The sequence below is a fragment of the Panthera leo genome, chromosome A1 (genome assembly GCF_018350215.1).
Source record: "Panthera leo isolate Ple1 chromosome A1, P.leo_Ple1_pat1.1, whole genome shotgun sequence".
Lineage (NCBI taxonomy): Eukaryota > Metazoa > Chordata > Mammalia > Carnivora > Felidae > Panthera > Panthera leo.
Window position 1 is genome coordinate 62,480,064 of NC_056679.1, and position 24,193 is coordinate 62,504,256.

Consider the following 24,193-nt stretch of genomic DNA (forward strand, 5'->3'; position numbering starts at 1 on the left):
GGCAAGCAGTGACTAGTGTGTTGCTGCTGGGGAAGGAAGCGATCTTCCTTTTTTTCCTTCAAGGTAAGTGATAAATTCCTGCATGAGAAGTGACCTCATTTGTCAAGGTAAGAATTGTTTTCCTTCTCTGAGCTGGTTATACAGGCTGCCCAGGAGTACATGTGTGAGAGCTCTCCTTTCAGAGCTTCTGGACTCCACTTCAAATGAGGCTTTATTTTTTACTGGCTTTCATGGTTGGTTTGGGGGGGGTGGGTAGAAAATAAAACTACTGTTCCCCCCCCCACCCCCATCCCCAGAGCTTCTGACTTCCGTGGTTGTGGAACTGCTTTTTAAAAACCCAATAATCTTGTTCAGAGGAGGTCAAAGGATGGAACCAAAGAACCAGGTTAAGAGCAGCACAGACACCAGGTTTGTTAGGGAGAGAATGAAGAGAGACTCCCACTACCCGGGAGGGGCTCCTTAAGAAAGCTGCTAAGTGGAGGGAAGTCTTATATGGGTTACAGTGGCAGGACCTTCTGACGGGGAGTTACTGCGTAGCTGCTAAACCAAGATAGGGTCCAGGGCGTTTGTTTCAGGGAGCAGGTGTGTCAGAAGGTCTGGTACTTTCTGCCTTACTGTTAATAAGGGGCCGTTCCTATCTGCCCAAGGTCAGTCTGTCTCTTCAGTTGCAGTGTAGCTGGGGCACAAAGGTGTTTAAGAACTCCAGGTGATGCTAATGTGCAGGCTAAATTGAATATTCCTGATTTAGAGGGTACAACGGTCTGTAGGTCTCTTAGGAAAGCCAGGTAGAAAACCACGAACTATTGCTTGACAGCCAAGATGGTTTCAGATCCACAATACCAGGGGCTTCCTGAGCTGCTAGTTTGAGACCTAAAGAGAAGCATTAGCTCAGCTGACCCTCTACCTCAAGTATGAGGAGAGAGGTTCATAATGAACCTGGGATTTCCTTGGCTGGAGATGGAGTGTAAGAGGGGTGGAAAAAATGTTACTGTGAGTTCAGTGTGACCCAGGTTTTACAAGTATGTGTATAGGTTTTTCCTGTTCAGGCAAATATACCTGAAAATGTATGGAATTCAACAATGGAGGAGAAAGTGCCTTGGAGAATTAAGTATCCTCTCTAGTCTGAGGAAGAGACTTGAGAAGAAGTACCAGCAACTTCATCTTGAGGAAGGAACCCATTGAGAGTAAACTCCCAGGTGAAATCAATGCCTGAAGCAAAGAACACTAAGGGGCAGGTTTTAATAAGACCAACCTGTGGCTCTGTTTTGTGTGCACATGAGTCACCTGGGGCATTCTGGGACCAGGGTAAGCCAACCCAACTGAGATTGCCTGGAGTTGGTCTTTAGGTGCCTCAAGTGACTTTCAGGTGATCTCTATGCACAATTTAGGTGGAGATCCCCCTGCCTAGACTGCCAGAGCAAAGCCTGCTAGCAGTAGGCTCTGGCACAGAATCAGTAAGGTCTAATCACAAGATACTGTGAAGCTGTTTTTATTCCACAAACAACTTCCTAAGGATCTAAAGCAAAATCTTAACAAAAGCTGCTTTATATAGGAGTTAGGAAAGCAGTATCTCCAATTGTCCTGGAGACTAGGATTCCCTCTGCCAGTTCACAAACACTGCAAGAAAAACATTATTTCAAAGCCACTTATTAAAAGAAATAGTGGGTTTGATAGGTTTTATCTCCTTCCTAGCTCCTCACCCCCAGGATATGGGAGTAATGCCAGAGTACCTTGGCCCAAAGATTCTTCTATGGGAGTTGATTGTGCACACATGCATAGGCTGGGCATTCCAGTGAGGTTCAAAACAAGATGACTTTTTCCTACTATGTGCTTGGATGGGGCGATGTGCTGGGTATTACGGAAACCTAATTTAACCTGAGATCACCCCAGTAAGAACTTCACATTTACTTTTCTAAATTAGATGAAAATGGAGTCTGTATAGTCATTCCTTTAACCGTTTGGACTCTAAAAGGAGGCTATAAGGTGTTAATCTAGATTCTGACATTAAAGGAGCTACTCCTGCAAAAGACCATATATGCTGGCTGAAAATAGCTTCAATATACACTAAACTACAAGAACTTCTCAGTTGAAATTTCTAGAGAATAAGATGGAGGACTTCGATTTTTATTACCAAGGATAATAGTTTCTTCTAATGTTTAAGAACTACTTTCAAGGGTGCTTGTTTGAACTTTACTACTGGGAGTAGGAAAATGGAAAGATTTTTAGGACTTGGGGAGTTTTTATATGTTCAGGCATTTTATTTCAATCCCTTGATGTCTCGACTTCCTAGAAGATATCTGACTTCTACTTTATTGAACAATGACCACCTAATTATGATGGAAAATAAGGAAAGAAGTTGGTTATATAGTACCTTTGTGTAGATGTCATGTATTCTACTGACCCGTAACCGTTTACTGAGGAGAAAAACCTAAGCTGCTCACCAGTCCTTTTCCTAAAAGCCAGTAAATAGCACATAATTCCCGACGTGAGGAGTTGTCCCATTTTTACAACCACCTTAGGACTCGATAGCGGAGTCTAATGTTGAAGTTGTCATTCTTGCACACCTAAGACTATATCCTCTATTCTAACTTTAAGAATACTTCCAATACTTTAGGCCTCTATGTGCTATTCTTGCATTATTCCCTCCAAACATGGGAGATATGATTGAGCTTTCCCCTAAATGCTCAACATGTCTTAATGAACTGTTAAAGGAGCAATGATTTATGTATCCCAGTAGACCTCTTCTGTATACTATGATTTTTCTGGATGATTCCATTAGCCCCAACAATAGTAGCATTACTTCTGTTAAGTAGAATTTGTTAGAATATTTCCATGTAAACAAATCCAGCAGAATTACTTGAGCCTACATAGTTGACCATACTTTCAGAACTTGATCAAACTTCCTCAAAATATTGATAAGTCAAAAGTACAAAATAGTAGCTGAATATAATTCTGACAAAGAAATCCCTGAAATCCTTACATCTTCAAAAGATAGCTGGTAATCTACAAGGAGAATTCTAAATTCATTTCCTTAGTGAATTGCAAGTATATATTTTACTAGTACCTTGATATTCAGCTTTTTTAGAAAACTTCAAAGTACTTTGAAGGTTAATGCTTAGGCATGCATTATCTTTATGGAATTTGACCCTCAAAATCTTATACATAGCATTTCTAAAAGATCTGAGGATATGTAAAATACCTAATTCATCTAGATCCTTAATAAAATCAAGCACAAAACCTTCAAATAGGGATAAATTGCCACTGAATTTTTACACTGAGGTAGTACAAATTCCAATATAAAGTGTGCTTGAATGTTAGTAAGCCTAGTGGAAGGAACTTCTGTCCCTTACAATGTCTGGAGCATCTGCTGTTTTACAGATATTTTTGTACTTGCCAGATAGCAGTGTTCTGATACCTGGAAAACCTAATATATCACCACTTCTAGTCTTAGGTCAATTTTCATAAAGCTAGATATTGAATTATCACTTAACACTTGGTTTTGGCTGTAACAATTCTTGAAATAGTGGGAAGGAACTTTTAAAAACCTATTTTACAAGTGACAACAGTGATCTACTGAAACCAAGATTTCTTAGACCAATAAGAGGATAGATATGCAAAGGGACATTTCTCATAGTATTGACTTCCAGATTGAAATTAGAACTAAATCTGGGTCATGGTGCTTCCAAAATTTTAAAGTGCTTCAATAAAAATAAGTAGAAATACTTACACTTTTGAGGCCTTTGTTTATCTCCACTTCATATGCATGACCTTACCAAGTTTTAAAGAATGAACTAGAGCACTTTCTGGTCTAAAAAAACCTCTGCTTTATCAGTACAGCTTTGGTAATGTTTCACCCATAGAATGGATCTGAAACTTCGGGCCTTAAGTGAGAGAACTACTGTAAAATTCTTGTAATTCTAAACTATCTTTCCCCCATGGAAAGTAAAGTGGTAAGGAAATAACCTTCATGCCAAGTCTGCGGCGACGTTCAACAGATTCATGTTGGTGGCAAAGACGATGCCCGAATGGAGTAAGATGTTGGTAGCTTTCAGAATGGAGTCCTGAGCCCATCCCCATTGCCAAGAGAAAGCTGGATTATGTATACGAAGGTTCCATGAAAAAAGCTCACTAAAACTCCCTATGTGTACCAATTTTCTTCCTCATAAATTCTACATTTAAGGATGGACAATATTTGTTAGAAATACCTGTTCTGACCTAGTACTTCACAACAAGATATAAAGGAAATGCAAAAACATAACTTATATGAACATTTCAATGAATAACTTGAAATATCTAAATATTAAAACTAGTAATCTATGGTTCATACAAATATTGGCCATTACTATTCTCTAAACTTCATAGTGTTGTGGTACATCAAAGGGAATCTTGTTGGAAAAGGGGTTAAAACTATATACTTCATGTACTGTCTGGTAATAGGTTTCATTTTATAAGTTTTTATAGTCCTAAGGTCTGTGAGATCTAGTATTTGGTGATAATGAAGAATGGGTAACTGTAAGAAACATGAACAGAAAAGACCAAAGGTTCAGACCTCTCCAGGTTGAGGGTGAAGACCACCCCAACCTAGAAAGTTATGTAGACCAGAAAAGGTAGAAGAGAAGGATTAACTCAAATTAATAGCATTGAGTTGGTTGCAGAGGTACTGATGTAGCTTACAATTTGGCTTGCATTTTGACTGTTTGAAGTCAGCCTTAATATCAAAGACTGATAACAAAGTGAACACAACTGTATCTGCATAGAAAAATGGAATGTAGAAAACCCTACTAACACCCCAGGTTCTTGCTCTCAACCCCATCTGTTATCAGATCTTAGACCATTTCCTTCAAGCTCAGAAGAGCCTCTTTCTACCTCCTACACTGACCATCTTTTGCTGGCTTTGAACTTTTGCTGAGGTGCCAAGTACCTGCTGGATCCGTACACAAACACAACCTTCAAGTGTTGGGGACTTCTCCCAGAGTTAGGCAAGACCTGCTGTATTCCACCTGGCTGTTCTATACCCAGATTTCTGGGAGTCACTGTCAATACTTTGAGAGGGCCTAGAGCAGGATTGGTCCCCATTTTCCACAGCAGTAGCTTTGAAACACTTCTTTGGCTTTCTTCCCTAGGTTTCCCTACTCTGGAATCTCTTGCCAAATATACTACTTAGGCTCTCCTTGGGGAACTCCAAATAAGTCACTAACGCTAATCTTAGGTGGTTACTATGATCTTAATTCTATAGTCCTACCTATACTGAGGTATTACAACTAAATGAAATACTAATTAAAGTACATTAAAAAGACTTTATCCTGGAGTGCTCTCAGGAATAGATACTAAATGCTGAAGTCCCATTTTTTTTTTTAAAAAAAATGCTTGTCCTCCCCGCACAGAAAATCAAATACAGTGAAGACCAAGGTTTTCAAACAAACTAGTTCAGGAAGATTGCTACATTAAGTCCTAGTAGTCTTTGTATACAACTAGTATTAGAAAACATAACTTAAAGACCACTCTTATGTCTATAGTAGCTAAGTTAACCAAAGCTGAAAGGGACCATGTTTATTAAAAACATAACCAACTTAAAATCTTGAACAGTATTAAGACCTGAATTTTGTCTATCCATAAATTCTATCAAATCCTATTCTAAATTTTAGCAAGTATTTTAGAAATATTCTCAAACTGAACATAAAACTTAAAAATGCAAATTACCTGAGTGGCTTAGTTGGTTTAGCATCTAAATTCAGCTCAGATCCTGATCTCCTGGTTCATGAGTATAAGTCCCGTGTCTGGCTCTGGGCTGACAGTTCAGAGTCTGAAGCCTCCTTTGGATTCTGTCTCCTGTGTCTGCCCCTCTCCTGCTCACACTCGGTCTGTCTCAACCTTCAAAATAAACTTAAATTCAAAGAACCAACAACAAATAGGAGGGACCTGTCCTTCCAGGTAGGACATGAAAAGTTGAGCGATAAACTGTATTATGTAAACACAGGAACGTTCGAACAGGAGCTGGAAAGATCCTGGAACAGAAGTGTATGTATGGGCGCTATTAAGCGGGACCTCAGGCAAGGATAGACTAGTGGAGACCGAAAATTGACTCCATGTATGGGGAAGAATGTCAGAAAATCCTAGAAAAACAAGTTATACAGAGTTGAGTTATGGTAATAGAAACTTAAATAGCTAATAAGAGATGTTCTACCTCACAAGTAGAGAAATGGAAACGAAAACCACCAACTTCACACATTTCCATTTTGCGATACCTAGGTCTACAGTGTTGTGCCAAGGAGATAAACAATCCAGCTATGCTATTAAAGTACAAGATGTTCACTCTAACCTTTAAAATATCTGATTATGCAGTATGATAGAAAAAACTAATCGTTACTAAGCCAGATACTAACATAAGCATTTTAAATGCTTTATCAGCCTACCAACCCTTTGAAGCATATACTCTTCTATAAGTAAGGCTTAGAGAAGAAAAAGCTTCAAATTATGTACCTGGTAAATGACAGTATCAGGACTATAGCCTAGGATTGTCTTGGAATTGACATTTTTATGGTGTGAGGCTCTAGGCTGATGCTTGTCCTTCTGGTTTATTGCTACTGTGCAGAGGATTTTAATGTGTGATCAACTTAGAGGTCTCTGATCAACTTTTAAGGATTTCCTGTTGCAATAAATGACTGTAGTGTAGGCTGCACAATAGCAAATGTAGTTAACTTCTCCACAACTAGCTCTCCCCTGCCAAGTGTTTAGCACCCTGTAGCAAAAATGCTGAATACTTCTGAGTGGAAATGTAAGGGAGCTTTGCGAAAATAATACACCTATCAAAATTGCTTCCACTGCTCCTGTTGCTACCACCTACATCTATACATCTGATCAGAAAAAGTAGGTAAAATATTCCCAAATACTATCACTGTGATTATTTTTTAGTGTTCTACGTTATATGGCTCTTTTCATACAGTGGGTTTGGACTCTGGGCAAACATGGAAAAGATGTTTCTAAATTCTCTGATCTTAAAGCTTTCTATACTGGCTATATAAACACAACTGGTATTCTGAATTTTGTATATGCGTGAGCTGGTTTGGCCTTTGAAAAAATACTTTGTATATTTAAGAAGGATGGTGATATGTGGTTATCAACATTCACCGTAGGTATGTAACTTGTTAGGTTGACATCTCTGTTGTCACTGTATAACCTGTAATCACTAAGAAGATACTGAGCTAGCTGATTAAAATCAAAGAATAAATCTGGATTGACAAGGTATCCAGAAAAGAGTAGAAATTCAACCCTCTCCAAATGGACCTTAAATTATTTTTGGCATGGGTACTAAATAGAGGAAACTGGGTTCTTCCTATCTTCTTGGTAGCCTTTTAGAGATCCTTCAATATCTGAGCTTTCATGGGGAAATATTTTTATTCTGGGAAAACCTATTCTTCCAGCCATTATCTCCCATATGAAAGTCAAGAACTATTTTTCTTTACTTCTCTGCATTAAAAGGTGGAACTCCTCTTGATAAGCAGCAACCAACCCACTAAGGTGGTTAGAGATCATCTCTAATGAGACTAGGGTCAGAGAGTAAAGCAGCATACACGCCAATTAGCTTGATGCACAGAAATACATCATCCCATGACTGCCCACTGGGTTTCTACCTAGGCCAAAACTTATAAGGTGGAGTTAATTAGGATGCGATAAGTTAGCCGAAACCTTCCACCATTAGCTGAAGCAGTGGGGTGAGGGGGGATTTCAAGTTCATGTTGTCTTGTATGTTGGCCAGTTTTCTTAAGTAAAAGAAACCTTGAAGAGGTTAGGCATTTGCTTTTGTGCTGGATAGGTGTAAATTGGAAAATGTAAGAGCTAAAACACTTTGAAAAAACACAGTGCGATTGTTTTCCCAATCAGCCTCTGCACTGCCTCAATAAATGTGTACTTCTGTTATGGAACAAAACTCCAGTTTCCAGAGTATATGTGAAAATTATTTCACCCTTTCTTTCCTATTGCCCGCACAGTTCCCTCTGTGTGTAAATTTAACAGCTCTACGAGCTTCTTGGTCATTCTTCTAGAGAAACTGAGTATAAAAATGTAGGTTATCTCATAACCAATTCATCCTTTGAAATATTCATATGATGGTGTCGGGGAAACCACCTTCCCCACATCATTGTCCAATAATCTTTATAAAGGTTATTCCATGTAAAAAGTGCTGAATCAAAATCTGTGTTGCTGAGGAATCCATCACCAGTTCAGTCCTCCAGTACTAACTTAACACTTAACATATACATCAAATACTTGACTATGCATTTACTTTGCATTTCTTAGTAATCTATGTGCTACACAGATTGGTGTAATGACTCTTCCTAAAATCTCACGTCAGTTAAGTCCTACGCTACATTGCCACTTGAATGTTTTATAAAATCTAACACTTTCAATTATTGCAGTTCATATTGGAATACCTTCCAGTGATGTACTTCAAACATGTAAAGAAAACCTGACACCTATGTGTATAGACAATATTACTCCAAATTCTAGTTTATCAGCTTCTTTGTACCCAGATGCTTTTATGGTAGTCATCTTGTTCTCTAGTTATCCTCCTGAAAATATCTGAACGCTATCCATGAAGACTTTAGGAATTAAGACTTTTAGTAACATGCCAATCCATCAAATACAGTTGTACAGGTTGTACGTTGAATGAATCTGTCCAGCTAAGAAGACATTCAGAACTGCAGCTTTCTCCCCTCTACTTTTCATTCTTCTACCTTGCTGTACAGCTGGGTACATTTGGAGGAAGGCGCATCATTTTCTGAAATGAACAATAGTTCCCAATGCTGTGTCAGCCTCAAAGAGTTTGGTTACAAATCTAAAAGTGGGGCAGCATAATTTTGCTGTTCTTTCAAAAGGTAGAGTTTGTTTCCCTAACCTTGAATCTTGGCTTTCCTTGTGTATTGGCTTGACCAATCTAGAATGTGGCGGAAGGGACATTTTGAGTTATAAAATCAGGCTTTAAGAGGCTTTGTAGCTTTTCCCCTTGGCCTCTTGAATCATTACCTTAAGATCCCCATGTAAAGAAAATAGTCTAGGCTCTGAGAGAATGAGAGACTCACATGAAGATGTGAAACAAGGTGTCCTCAGCAACATCCAGCACTTAGTAGTAGACAGGTGCGAGAGACTAGCTGATCTGCCAGTTAGATGCAGTCTCGAGGGAAGGCAAAGTAAACCATATAAGGAACTGCCCAGCCAACCCACAGAATCAGGGTAGGGTGGGTGGTGATTGCTGTAAGCCATAGCTTTTGGGTGGTTTAAAAGTAATAACAGATATGTCTTAATCCTTTCAAGCCCAATATCCAAAGACACAGGCATGGGGCTTTTCTCCATTCTCAGAAAGCCTCCATGTGTGCTGGCACTGATACTATAATGAAAACCATATGCAAAGTGTTAAAACCTATTCAGATAGTATGAAGCCTAGCTAAGAGCATCAGAGGGAATTGTTCATGGGTGACAGCATTCCTTCTGATATCTTGTAGAGGGATAGTGGTCTTCCCTCCTAATTAAGTCATCATAATCATTCACTTGCCAAATAAAAGTTGTAAGTTTAGTCATTATAAGGAATAAGTTGGAATACACACTAATGGAATTGAGTAACAAATACTGCTGGGGTGCCTACGTGGCTCAGTTGGTGAGGTGTCCAACTTTGGCTCAGGTCATGATCTTGTGGCTCATGAGTTTGAGCCCCATGTCAGGCTCTGTGCTGACAGCTCAGACCCTGGAATCTGCTTTGGATTCTGTGTGTGTGTGTGTGTGTGTGTGTGTGTGTGTGTCTGTCTCTGCCCTTCCCCTGCTCATGGTCTGTCTCTCGAAAAACAAAAATCAAAAACATTAAGAAATGATGCCAAGATTTATATCCAACATCTACCCTTGGACTCAGACAAAACACTTTTTTAGGTCTTGGTAATTTGGCTTCTGTCCAAAGTTGTTTTGATTTGGGAAAGAGAATATTCTGTTTGTTTCTGAAATGGAATAGACCATCCAATGAATGAGCTGATTTTCATTATAGGCTAAGAAAATGCTACGGTGTTTTTGAATGTAAGTAGAAAGAACATGTTCAATGAGTAATTCACATAAACTTAAGATAGAGTATTAACCTTACTGTATTAAACTTACAGCATGTGTGTGAAAACAGAACACCTTATTTTTCATATTCTAAAACCTCTATTTTACTTCTATCTGCCTATAAAACTAAACGAAAAAGTTAAAACCGCTTACATATTATGTGCTTGTGATAGTTATGTGATTTGATATTTTGATATTTGTATAGAAATGTCTATAACTGGGCAGTGTTGCTTTTAAACCTATCTTAAATACTTGACTTGAATATTTTCACTGCAGTTGACCTATGATCTGTGTCAAGAATGTGATTCAACAACTCTATACATTGCTCAATGCCCACCACGGTAAGAGCAGTCCCCATCTGTCAGTCACCGTATGTTACGTCACACAATGTTACAATACTGACCATATTTCCTATGCTGTACACCTTCGTGTCTCGTCTCTGGCTTATAACTGAAAGTTTGGACTTTTTAATCTACTTCATCTGTTTTGTCCATTACCCCATCCCCCCTCCGTCAACCACCAGTTCTCTTTAGTTGTGCTTTACATTTTATACCCAAGTAAAATCCTAAGGTATTTATCTTTGACTTTTTTCACTTATCCTAATACCCTCTATGTTCCATCCATCTTACCACAAATGGCAAGACCTCATTCTCTTTCATGGCTAATCTACCATTTGTGTGTGTGTGTCTGTGTGTAATCTATCTTTATTCATTTATGGGTGGATACTTGGGTTGCTTCTGTAATTTGGCTGTTGTAAGTAATGCTGCCCTAAACACACGGGTACATGTATCTTTTTCAAATTAGTGTTTTTGTTTTCTTTGGGTAAATACATAGTAGTGTAGTTATTGGATAATATGGTATTTCTCTGAAACCTTGAAGAAATTCCATATTGTTGCACCAATTTACATTCCCACCAGCAGTGCATGAGGGTTCCTCTTTTTCTCCACATCCTCAACAACACTTGTTCTTGTCTTTTTGTACCTCCTACCTCTTGATCCCATTCTGACTGAGGGGTGATCCCTCATTGTGGTTTTGATTTGCATTGTGAAGCATCAGTGATGTGCAACATCTTTTCATATGCCTTTTGGTAATCTGTATGTTTTTAGAAAAATGTCTATTCAGGTCTTCTGCCTGTGTTTTAATCAGACTTTTATTGGCATTGAGTTTTATAGATTCTTGACATATTAGATATCAACCCCCTATTGGATAGATCATGTACAAATCCCTTCTCTCAGAAAGTTGCTTTTTCATTTTGTTGGTTTCCTTTCATGGCAAAGTTTTCATTTTTGTGTAGTCATAATGTATCTTTGCTCTTCTTTCCCTTGCCTGAGGAGACTTACCTAGAAAAACATGTTGCTTAGGCTTTAGAGATTGCTGCCTGTTTCCCCCCTGCCACCCAAGTTTTATGGTGTCAGGTCTCCTATTTAGGTCACTAATACATTTTGAGTTTATTTTTGTGTGTGGTGTAAGAAAGCAGTCACTCCATCCTTTTTCAGGTAGTTGTCCAGTTTTCTCAACACCATTTGAGATGTTTTTCCTCATTGTATATTCTTGCTTCCTTTGCTGTAGATTAATTGACCATAAATCTACTTTTGGAGTAAGGATGCTAAAGAAAGTATGGATAAAACTTGGAATAAATGAGATCTTTAAAAGCAGAAAAAAAGTATATAATCATTTTATAAACTTGAATAACAAATTTAGAAAACCTATTTTACTCAAAGTATGTCTTACAGAATCTTGAAAATTTTCACACCAAAACTAATTAGGAATGCTGAACTACTGATTCTGCTTAACAGCACATACATATGAAATGAAAGGCTCTTGATACATTTAGTTTCCTTGCTCAAAATAAAAATAAGCCTATCACATAAGATTAAAGACCTGTAACAAAGTTTCCTGGAAGCCCAACATAATGACAGCATTATCCACATAGAAACATCTAGTCTGATTTTTAGGGAAAAAAGAATATATGGTTATTAGTAATACTGAATTGCTAAAATCAAGGGTCCTTACCTAGTTTGGACTTAAAACCATGCTGGCTTAAAATGATCAGAATTGCAAATTAAAAAAATTTTTAAAAATTAAAATAAAAATACCTAAAGCCATTTCAATAAGTATATAACTGGTTCATGCTCACAAAGAGGGTTTCTGTGCTAGGTTTAGAATTGTGTACTTTTTGGTATACTCCAGAAGTACAGGTTACAATATAACTATCGACTCTACTGGTTGTTTGTTTTTTTTTTTTTTGTTTGTTTTTTTTTTTTTTTTTTTTTTTTTTTTTTTTTTTTTTTTTTTTTGGTGACACTTATTCATCATGATCAGACCACTATGTTTAGCAATCAACAGCTTAGGCACAAAAAAACTACATTAAAACCTTTTCTTAGAATACTTTATACTTTCCACAGAACAGAAACTAAGATAACCTATAAAACCATAACAAATACAGTTCTCCAGGTTTTGCCCAGACACCTAGGTATTGCCTAGAACATGGCATCTTCGTAGCAGCTGGGCCCTGCCATCACTGTGCTCAGCTGAGTTCACAAATCTGTTGTAATCTGTATCTTCCCTGTCACTTCTCTGGCTCTCCTTTCCTGCTAAGCTTTGTTTCCTGGCAGTAATTAAAACCTTCTGCCACTGCCGTAGCTACAGCTGTTGTTGCTGGAACCACCATAGCCACCTTGGTTTTGTGGTTTGGCAAAGTACTACCTTCTATCACCATAGGGACTAGAGCTTCTGCCTCTAAATTTCCACCTTTCATGGGTCCAAAATTTGACGATTGATTGTTGTCATTGCCGAAATCATCATAGCTTCGGCCACCTCCCAAATTGCTTCCATTGTTACCAAATCTGCTACAGCCAGCTGCACTCCCACTATATCCACCACCATCTCCACTGCCACCAAAGCCACCCCACCTACCACAGTTTCCTCCCTGATGAAAGTTGTCATTCCCATCAAAACCACAACCACTTCCATGACTGCCACCGAAGTTTCCAGAATGACTTCTGAGAAGGAAGAAGTGCTTGTCATCTCTTGCTTAACTAGGACTCTCCTTCACAGATGTGGCCATTCACAGTGTGGCATTTTTGAATGACGATCTTGCCTGCAGAGTCACTGTCCTCAAGTTATAAAAGCAAAGCCTGTCGTCTTGCCACTTGTCCTCTCAATCACTTCAATTTTCCCATACTGCTCAAAATTATCTCTTATATGATGGTCTTCAGGGTCATCGTTAGGGCCACCAACAACCTTTTTCACAGTTAAGTGGGCACTGGGTCTTTGAGAATCTTTTGAGACCACCCTCCTTGGTTCTACAACCCTTCCATCCACCTTGTGTGGTCTTGTATTCGTGGCTGCACCCACCACCTCCACAGTGGGTTTGGGTGACAAACCCAAAGCCTTTGGGGCACTTGCTGTTTGGATCTCTCATTACCACACGGTCCATGAGCGTTCCCTATTGCTCAAAATGGCTCCTCAGACTCATTAGTTGTTTCAAAGCTCAAACCTTTGATGAAGAGCTTCTTCAGCTGTTCAGGCTCTTTGGGAGACCCTGACTTAGACAATGATGGGGAGTGGGTGGGGAGACCATGCTTCCTCAGGCAGCCAGTGGCGTCCGTGGGCAGAAAAGCTACCTGATCCTTTGCATACAATCAATATGCCACTACCTAAACAAAGCTATGTGGTTTGTTTTTGTCGTCTTGGTTGTGACATGTTTTAGCACACAGGAAGGCACTGTGATTTTTTTTTTCTATTAAAATGAGCTATAATCAGACAACATTGCATTAGTTTCAGGTGTACAACATAATGATTTGATATTTGTAAATACTGCTAAAAGATCCCCACAAAGTCTACTTAACCTCTATCCCTGCTTGTTGTTTATTTTCTTGGGATCAGAATTTTCACATCTACCTTTAGTAACTTCTGATTATACAATACAGTACTAACTATAGTCACTATGTTCTTCATTACATCCCTTGGACTAGTTTTATAACAAAGATTGTACTTTATTTCTCTACCTTCACCCCAACCTCCAGCAACCACTAAAGTGTTCTATGTTTATGAGCTCTTTTTTATTCTGCATGTGAGATCCTACAGTAATTCTTTCTCTGACTTCTTTCACTTAGTGTAATTTCCTCAAGGTCTACCCATATTAGAAATGGCAGGATTTCCTTTTATGGTTTAATATTCTGTGTGGATCACATTTTCTTTATCCATTAGTGGGCACTTAGATTGCTTCCATCTCCTGGTTATTATAAACAAGGACATACAGGTCTATTTTCCATTTAGTGTTCATTTCCTTCAGAAAAATAACCAGAAGTAGATTACTGGATCCTATAGGAGTACTAATTTTTAAGGAACTTTCATAAAGTTTCTGATAGTGGCTGTGCCCACTTATGTTCCCATCAGCATTGTAGAAGTGTTCCCATTCTTCCACATCCTCCCCAACACTTGTTTTCTAATAATAGCCATTCTAACAGGTGTAGAGTGATCTCATTGCAGTTATGATTTGCATTTCCCTGGTTAGTGATGTCGAGCCTCATTTCACATACCTGTTTGCCATCCATATGTCTTTGGAAAAAAGTCTATTCAGATTTTCTCATTTATTAACTGTATTTTTGAGTTATAGGAGTTCTTTATATGTTTGGGGTATTAGAAGATTTGCAGACACTTTCTCCCATTTGGGGGTTGCCTTTTAATTTTCTTGGCTTTCATTGTGTGAAACTTTAGTTTGGGGTCCTACTTTCTTTAGTTTCATTTGCTGGTAGCATAAATCCAAAAACTTATATCTAATTTTTAGCTTTATACCATTGTGCTTAGTAAAAGATGCCTGATGTATTTCAACCTTAAACTTCTTAAGGCTTGTTTTATGGCCTAACATTTCTGTCCTGGAAAAGGGCCAATGTGCACTTAAGAATGTACTTTTGGCTGGAATGTTCTGTGTATGTCTGTTAAGGTTATGTGATACAATGTGTCAGTTAAGGCCAATATTTCCTAATTTGTAAATTTTTCTGTCTGGATGCTATATCCATTGACCTGAGGTACTTAAGTTTTCTACTATTCTATTTCTCCTGTTGGTGCATTAATATTTGCTGTATAGATCTAAGGGCTCTTGTTGGGTACTTCAATACAAATGTTACCCTCTGGATTGACTCCTTTATTATAGAATCACCTTGCCACCTCTTACAGTCTTTGTTTCAAAGTCTGTTTTTTTTCTGGTATAAGTATAGCTACCCACTGTTCTTTTTGTTTCTCTTTGCATGGGATAACTTTCCATCCATTGATTTTTTTTTTTTTTTTTCTCTATTTCTCACCTGAAGTGAGTCTTTTGCAGACCACACATAGAGAGGATAATACATTCAGCCACTATCTTTGATTGAAGAACTTAATCCATTTACATTTAAAGCAGTAAGTACATAATTATTGATCTTACACTCTGGCTATTTGTAATTTCTTTATTCCTTTAATGTTCTCTTACTCTGCCTTTAGAGTGATTTTTCTGTAGCCGGCTGCTTAAATTCCTTTGTCATTCATGTATCCACTATAGGGTTTGCTTTGTGGTTACCATGAGGCTTCTGTAAAACAACTTTTTTTAAAATTTTTTTTTTAACGTTTATTTTTGAGACAGAGCATGAACGGGGGAGGGTCATAGAGAGGGAGACACAGAAGTGGAAACAGGCTCCAGGCTCTGAGCTGTTAGCACAGAGCCCGACGCGGGGCTCGAACTCACGGACCGCGAGATCATGACCTGAGCCGAAGTCGGCTGCTTAACCGACTGAGCCACCCAGGCGCCCCTGTAAAACAACTTCTATATAACAGTGTATTACAGTTGATTACAGTATTAAGTTGATTACAACTTAAGTTTGAGTGTGTTATAAAGATCTGTATTTTTATTGACTTCTCCCACCATGTTTATTTTTAATGTCAGTTTACATCTTTTTATCTTGTGTAACCACTAACCAGTTATTACAGCTATAGTTATTTTTGCTAATATCTTCAAATGTCATGCTAGCTTTATAAGTAACTAACCCATTGAATTGACAACATTATTCTAAATTTAACTATATCTTTACCACTAAAGATTACAATTTTTGTTCTAATTAGTGCTCTTTTCAGCTAAACAAAGTCCCTCCATTTCTTACAAGACTGGTCTAGTGGTGAACTTATTTAACTTGTCTGGAAAACTATCTCAATTCTGAAGGGCAAGTTTGTTGGGAAGTTCTATTTGGCGGTTTTTTTGTTCCCCAGCATCTTGAATACTTGTGCCACTCTCTTCTGGGCCTGCACAATTTCCCTGAAAAATCTAATAGACTTATGGGGGTCCTCTTGTATGTAACAAGTTTTTCTTTTACTGCTTTTGATTCCTTGTCTTTTAAACTTCCAAGGTGGGGGGGCGCGGGGAAGAGGGGCCACCTGGGTGGCTCAGTCAGTTAAGCTTCTGACTTCAGGTTATGATCTCATGGTTTAGTGAGTTTGAGCCTCCTGTTGGGGTCTGTGCTAACAGCTCAGAGCCTGGAGCCTGCTTCAGAATCTGTGTCTCCCTCTTCCCCCCCCCCCCCCCCTCATACTCTCACTCTCACTCTCTCTCTGCCCCTCCCCTCTCTTTCTCTCAAAACTAAACCTAAAAAATAATTCCTTGTCTTTTGGCACTTTAATGATAATGTGTCTCTGTGAGGGTCTCTTTGGGTTCACCTATGGGGAGCTTTCTGGCCTTCTTGGATCTGGATGTCTTTCTCCAGATAAGGGAAGATTTCAGAAATTATTTCTTCAAATTTTCTGCCCTGTCTTCTCTCTGGGATCTTGATAATATGAATGTTAATCTGCTTGATGTTTTCCTGAAAATCCCTATTAAGCTACCTTCTCTTTACTCTGATTGGGCAAGTTCCATTGCCCTGTGTTGGAGTTCAGTGATGCTTTTTCCCCCTTCCTGCATCTAGTCTGTTTTTTTAATCTATTGAATGTATTTAATTCAGTGAATCTATTCAGTTTGGGACTTCTATTTGATATTTCTATATTCTGGTTAATTCTTCTCTACCTGATCTTAGGGAGCACCTAAGTGCTATTTTTAACTCCAGTAAATTCCTTATCTGTCTTTCATTAAAGTCTTTTTCTTAGGTTTTATCTTGTTCTTAAAGTTGGAACCTATTCCTCTTCATTTTGCTTGATGGTGTTGGTTTCTATGCATCAGGTAAAACAACCAAATCTCCTGGTCTTGAAGGAGTGGTCATGTGTAGGAGATGGACTTTACTGGTCAACTTTGCCCTAGCTCTTGACTCTCAAACATTTTTTCATTGCCTAAGAAGTCTACCTGATTCTTAGTGTCTCCCAGTAGTTGAGGATGTGCCAATACCTGTCAGTGTCCCAAAGGGGAGGGGACCTCTGAGTTCTAGACACTCAGGCAGTAGCTCTTAAAGTATGCTAATCTACATCTTTCAGAGGAAGACCAGTTGATGGTGTGTGTTTGCTGCCTCTGCTTGAAGTTCTGGAGTAGTACCCAGTTAACTGTTTGCCACTGTCCCATTGAACCTGTGAATATAAGCCCTGTGCCTCCATAGACACCAGAGCCAGACTATTAGGGGATGTGTCCTTTGGGCAGTAGCCACAAAAGCCAGGGCACCTGATGTGTATGCATGCTCCTTTCTCAAACACCCTGCCACCTGCGGTAGGGCAGAGGGAGACTGCCAGGGTGGTACCTATTCATGTCTCTGATCCCTGAAGAGTTGAGTCACTTTTGAGATGTGTTTAATAAGCCTGATCCTCCAGAGGACAGCTATGAAAGTAAGCTGATCAGCCTTTTTAATAGCATGCCTGGGGGCACATTTCAATCTGCTGTGACTGTGCTGGGCCCTGAGGGTGGGCTTTCTCCATTTGATGCAGTGCTGTGGGGTCCACAGATGTAAGCCCTACTTGGCCATCAGAGCCAGGTGATCAAGTTGTGACCATGTGGCAAAAAGTGGAGTATCACATGTCTACTAGGTCATCTTCAGAAGATAATCGTGACCTGGAGCAAGGCAGAGGAAGACTAATCACAGTGCCTGCCCTCTGAGGTCTCTGGGGAGGATTAGAGTCCCCTGTGTTAAATTAGATGCCTGCCCCTGAGGCCAAGCCTTGAAGATGGGCAATCAAGTGTCACAAAAAAGGGTAGGCACTTTCAGTGGTTGCCTCTACGCAGGGCCCTTGAGTGGGTGAGTTCACATGAGCCTTGTTACAACATTTTCTCCGTTTGTTATAACCTTGTGGGTCTCATGGGTGCAAGCCTTGTTTGCTTTCAAAACTAGCTGTTTTGGGGTCTCATTTCTCCAGTTCAAGTCTTAGAAGTTGGAGTGACAGATGTGAGGTTCAAATTTTATCTTCCCAGGGAGAAGCCTGAAGTTAAGTCCCCTACCAATTGTGGCCTGCCGTGTAGGGGGCTCAGGGGGTGAGGTTGGTCCCGAGATTGTGTCTTAGCCTCTCCTACCCACTTGGATGTGTTTCCCTCATTTGCCTAGTGTAAGAGTGGCTCAGCTAGTTACTGGATTTCTTTCAGAAGAAATTTGTTTCCTATAATGTTGTACATTTGGTCTACCTGATATAGGAAACAAAGGCAGAAGGAAATGGCAGATAAAATTGTTTCCTTATAACTGGCAGTCCATTGACAAACACGAGGCTGGCAGAGTAAAAACGTTTCTCCAGGAACTCTCTACTGTCTTAATGCTAATGCTTTGCTAGAGGAAAAACCACCTTAGCTTGACAATAGCTAGGCCTCCAGTATCCTGTGAGTCACCTTTAGCATACGAAAATCTCTTTGGAAACTTCCCCCCTGGATTTTCACTCCCTTAGGTCCCAACTATATAAGCAGTCTCTCCACAGGGTCCTGCAGAGAGTTCTTTCTGCCCCCCCCCCCCCCCGCCTTCTTGTCCCCATACTTCAATAAAATCACTTTTTCCACCAAAGACCTCTTCAAGAATTCTTTCATGGCCATCAGCTCCAGACACCACGAACCCCAATATCACCCCGAAGCCGCCTCATGTCCATGAGAGCAAGTGATTTCAGGATTCTCTCATGTCACCACTTTGAACCAGAAGCACTAGTAAAAGTCTTAATTATTATGATGGCACTACAGTCATCACTGCCCATTTAACACCAACAAAGACATCCCAATTTCTACTAGATCAGTGAGTCACCTAGTGGCATTACCCTATGCTAAGGCCACATAGTGGGGGGAAGAAAGAATACCGTGCCTGGATTTCCCAGAAACCATAAGCCTGAGGAAAAGTTTTCTGTGTTTTTGTGAATTGCAGAAAGCAAGCACATAAGAGTGAGCCAGATACGAAGAGGAACAGATTTAATAGCTTGTTACTTAACCGGCCACACTTTACTATCAAGACTGTATGCCATTGCCAGACTGTCTTTTGAAAGACAACAGCTTTCCAGGATAGCTTATCTGGTCAAGGAAGGAGGAAAAACTAGAATTCCCTTGCACTTTCCAGTTGTATATGTAAGCAAGTGTTGCATATTAAAACTTTAATAACTGGAGTAGGAAGCAAGTCTGCATGGTTGGTCTGTGAGGCAAAGCATTGTTAGGTCTACTTGCAGATAACTGGCTGGTATCCCTGCAGGGTTCGGTGATTGCAGAAGCTACTGGAATTCAATACTGTGTCCTCTACACGCAGGCAGGGTTCAGTGATTGCAGAAGCTACTGGAATTAAATACTGTGTCCTCTATCCTGTAGCCTCCCATCCCGTTTCTAATGCACTCTTGCGTGTATTTTTCTGGTTTGTTCCATTAATCCTTAAACTTGATCAGAAAAGACTGATCCCAGAACAATATATCCTCCTAAAACACTTAGCTCCATATATCCCCATCATATTTATAACCCTCCCTTTGATATCCATATCCCCTGTTGGCTCCTGCCCTGAGAGCTTACCGTCCCTGTCTACCTTGTTTATTACTCTTCATGCTAGCACAGTACTGAGTACAGAAAAGTCTGACACACATGCAAATCTACAAACCTGCACAGGAAACTACATGCACAAACACACAGGATTGCTTACACAATCCAGTAAATGTATATGGTTCTTCCAGAGTGTGGTTTGACAGATGAAATAGTCCACTGGGAGACAAATGAGGATAAACCTTAATTGGGTATCAGTTAATGAGATGTTTTATTAAACTAACATAAAAAAATCAGCTTTGTAGAGTGTGTCTTGTCATAATTCTTAAATATCTTATTGTCTGAAAGTTGTTCCTGTATATTCAGGATCCTTCTAATTGCAAGTATAGCACTGAGTTCTCTCAGCCACCTGTGAATCCCCCTATGTTGATCGGTATTAAAGGAGATCTGTTTTAATAAACTTCTGACCTACTTTAAATCGAAAACATCTTAAATGAGCAACACTTAATTTTCTACGTTAACTAAAACTTCTGTTGGCATCTAAGATCCAACTTTTTCATTTGGCACTGAAAAGTATGATTTTCTTAGCATCTGAAAGGAACTCTTTATTGCATGCTAAAGAAAGTATAAAAAATGTATGAAAGCGTAGTTTTCACATATTAAAATGAGAATACTTTGAAGTAAACACAATTATCTCAATATTCCTAAGTATTTTAATGGTATTCCATTGGTATGAATTCTAAGTATTGTAATCAGAAGATAAATCCAGATTCTTTACATAATTAAACATTACACTTTAAAAAATGAGTGTAGGTAATTCCAAGAAAACAACTTCCCCCTCAGTCTACATATAATGATAAAAGAACAAATCCATTGCACAAAACTTTAATTTGGCCTTATTCTCTGTTCATTCAATATAGCATGCTGTGATTTCTTGGGAAAAATACATCTTAAAATAGTGACTTCTGAATTTTGAATACATAATGTGTGTGTCTTAGATAAAAGTGATTTTTTTTTTAGGAATTGTAATTTTAAGTGCTCCCTGAAAAAGTATTTAAATGTGAAATTTTTAACTCCATCTTTATTTGTGATAACACCAATTGCTTTTAAATGCAACTATTAAACATTCTATAAAATTGCCCTTTTCCACCCCATCTCTATGTCCTGATATTTGACTACGTTAACGATTTGCTTTTTTCTTTTATTTTTTTAAAGTTTTTTAAAGGTTCATTTTTTGAGAGAGCATGAATGGCGAAGGGGGGGGGGGGGGGCGGGCAGAATCTGAAGTAGGCTCCAGGCTCTGAGCTGTCAGCACAGAGACCAATGCAGGGCTTGAACTCATGGGCTACGAGTCATGGACCACCAGTCATGGACCACCCCCCCAACCATCAATTCTGTATAGTTGAGTCTGTTTCTTGTCCCCCCCACCCCTGCCATTGCTCCTTTTGTTTCTTAAATTCCACATAGGAGTGAAATCCTATGGTATCGTCTTTCTCTGACTGACTTTGCTTAGCATTATAAGCTCCAGCTTCATGTTGTTGAAAATGGCAAAATTTCATTCTTTTTCATCACTAAATGTGTGTGTGTACATACATACACACCGCATCTTCTTTATCAATTATTCAAGGACACTTGGGCTGCTTCCATACCTTGAGCATTGTAAATCAAGTGGCTTTAAACATAGGGGTGCATGTATCCCTTTGAATTAGTGTTTTTGTATTCTGGGAGTAAATACCCAGTAGTGTGATTGCCAGATCATAGGGTAGTTCTATTTAAAATTGTTGAGGAACTTCCATACTGTTTTCCACAGTGGCTACACCAGTTTGCATTCCCATCGTCAGTGTAGAAGGGTTCCTTTTTCTCCACATCCTTGCCACCTCCTGGTTCTTGTTAATTTTAGCCATTCTAACAGGTGTGAGATTGGGGTTTTCATTTGCATTTCCCTGATAAGTGATGAGCATCTTTTTACATCTGTTTGTCATCTATAGGTCCTCTATAGATGAAAATTTTCTGTTCATGCCTTCTGCCCATTTTTAAATTTTGGGTGGTGTTTTATGTTCTTCCTTGCTGATTTTTCTTGACACAAGTATTATGAATCCTTTCTAGTCCCCACTTGGACTGTCTACAGTGCAACCTTGACCATGTCACTTCAAGTATTTAATCTAGTGATTCCTGTATGGTTATAGTAGAAAGTTTAAACTTTTCAATGTGGCCTGAGAAGTATTTCATATGCTTTTCACTATGAATGTAGCTTGCTAGGAACTTTGTACAACCTTGGTGAAAATGAGATAGCCCAGCAGTGGTGAATCTTCAGGCTTCCAGGGTTATGGCCAAAATGGCCAAATCTTTTTTTTTTTTTTTTTTTGGACCATCTAAAGGAAGAACATATAGTTTCTTGCAGGTCTCTCCTTAGGGAGTGGGAGAGGGAGAACATGGTGGTGTTGTGTTTTTTTGTTTTTTTTTTTTTGTTTTTTTTTAATGGAAGCCACATTCCTTATGTTCCCAGCAGAATGACTCTTAAGTTTCATTGATCAGGACGGGGAAGTATACTCCAAAAACCAGTTACTGGAAGTGATTAGTTTAAACACTAAACTGTGATCAGTTTTGACTGACTGATTCATTTACTGGAGCTCTAGAGAAGCCTTCCTCCCCTGAATATATTGCCACCTCCACAAAATTGGGGTTGAATCTATTTGTCAATAATGAGGAATGGATGCTGGTATGCAAATAATGGTGTTTCCCAAATCCTCTTAAACTTCGTGAAGGTTTGCCAACTGGCTCATCTGTCCTCACTTCTCTCCCCTTTGTTGTGTTTCTCCTCTTCCATTCCTTCAAATCTACAATGTCCAGTGTTCTCATTTTAAGCATTCCCAAATGTAAAGCAAATATGGAGGTCTTCAATTGCATTTCACTACTCAATTTTGAATAAGCACATCTTGGTTATTAACTCTAATGAACAAGAGAAAAGATCATTATAAACTCGTCTGTCCCATCACATTAAAACTCTGAACATATAGGTTACTGTCAAAACTATACCTGCCGTATCTATATACGTATGTATTTTTTCTACATCCCACTTTTACTGCTGCATTGGCAGCTGCCAGATTGTCTCTAAATAGTCGTCTCTGACTTTACTGGTGTTTGGTCTCCCTACTCCATGCTTTCAAAACACACTGGACATATTTTTGTCATTGTCAAAATGACCTTCATAAAATCAGAAATGACATGTACTGTCCTAGGATACAGTTCTGTTAATTTTGAAAATGTAATATAAAAGTTTTGAGATTCATATAAACTGTGCATTAGCTCCAGCTCTCTTGACTGCACAACTTAACCAAAAACATCTGTTACTTTTTGTTAGAATTTTGTTCATCTGTGTTGCCTAAACACAAACTGTATACCAGTATTTGCCAATGCTAAAAATGGTGATTTGAAAAGGATTGTTGACCAATTCATGTCTCTCCCATTAAGAATATTAAACTCATTTTTATACTAGCTGTACCAGGTTATTTCAATCCTAACAGCAGAGGTAAGCTGTTTTAAGCGTTGATTTGTAATGGCTATTACTAGAATTCCTTACCCTATATGCCAGAATTTCTATTACTTTTTTCAGGTGTTTTAGATCTTTTTTTTGAAATGTAACAAGATAATTATACTAAATATAAAAATAAGAATAAAAGTATACATACTAGCTTATTTGATCTTCATACAACACTCTCAAACTAGGTATTATCTGCATTTTAAAGAGAACTGAGGCAACTTATCTGAAGTCCTACAAATCAGTTTAATCAGGATTCAAACCAGAGAATAATAAATGCCTCAAGAATTAAGTTATATATTTTGTCCCCCTGCCCCCCCCCCAAAAAAAAAAAAACCTATGAAAAAAAATCTCGGTGTCCCCCAAATAAAGAATGGGAAGCTTGGAAGACAACACCTTTCTCTTGAACTTTGGTACTTAATAAAGGCAATTTATTTGATCCTTCCAAATTGATATACCTTCAGTGACTCCATATTACTTTGAAGTTAAAATGTAAATTCTTAAAAGGCATTCAAGATGACCTATAATATGACCCCATCCGACTTTCTCAGCATTATCTCCAGTTGTCTTTTTTAGGGTAATGTAAAGTAAAATGAAGCATATACTTTAGCTTTTGATCTGAGGTGAATTATAAACTGTTCCCTAGTTCTGTTATACTGATTATCTCCAGCTTTATCCCCACCATGTTCTCATCTGTGAAGGAAAAT

The 24,193-nt window shown here is 38.8% G+C and overlaps 1 pseudogene; it reads right to left on the minus strand.

Moving 5' to 3' along the window:
* Nucleotides 1–12,650: 12,650 nt before the first annotated feature.
* LOC122229425 overlaps nt 12,651–24,193 on the minus strand; it is a 36,854-nt pseudogene continuing 25,311 nt past the window's right edge.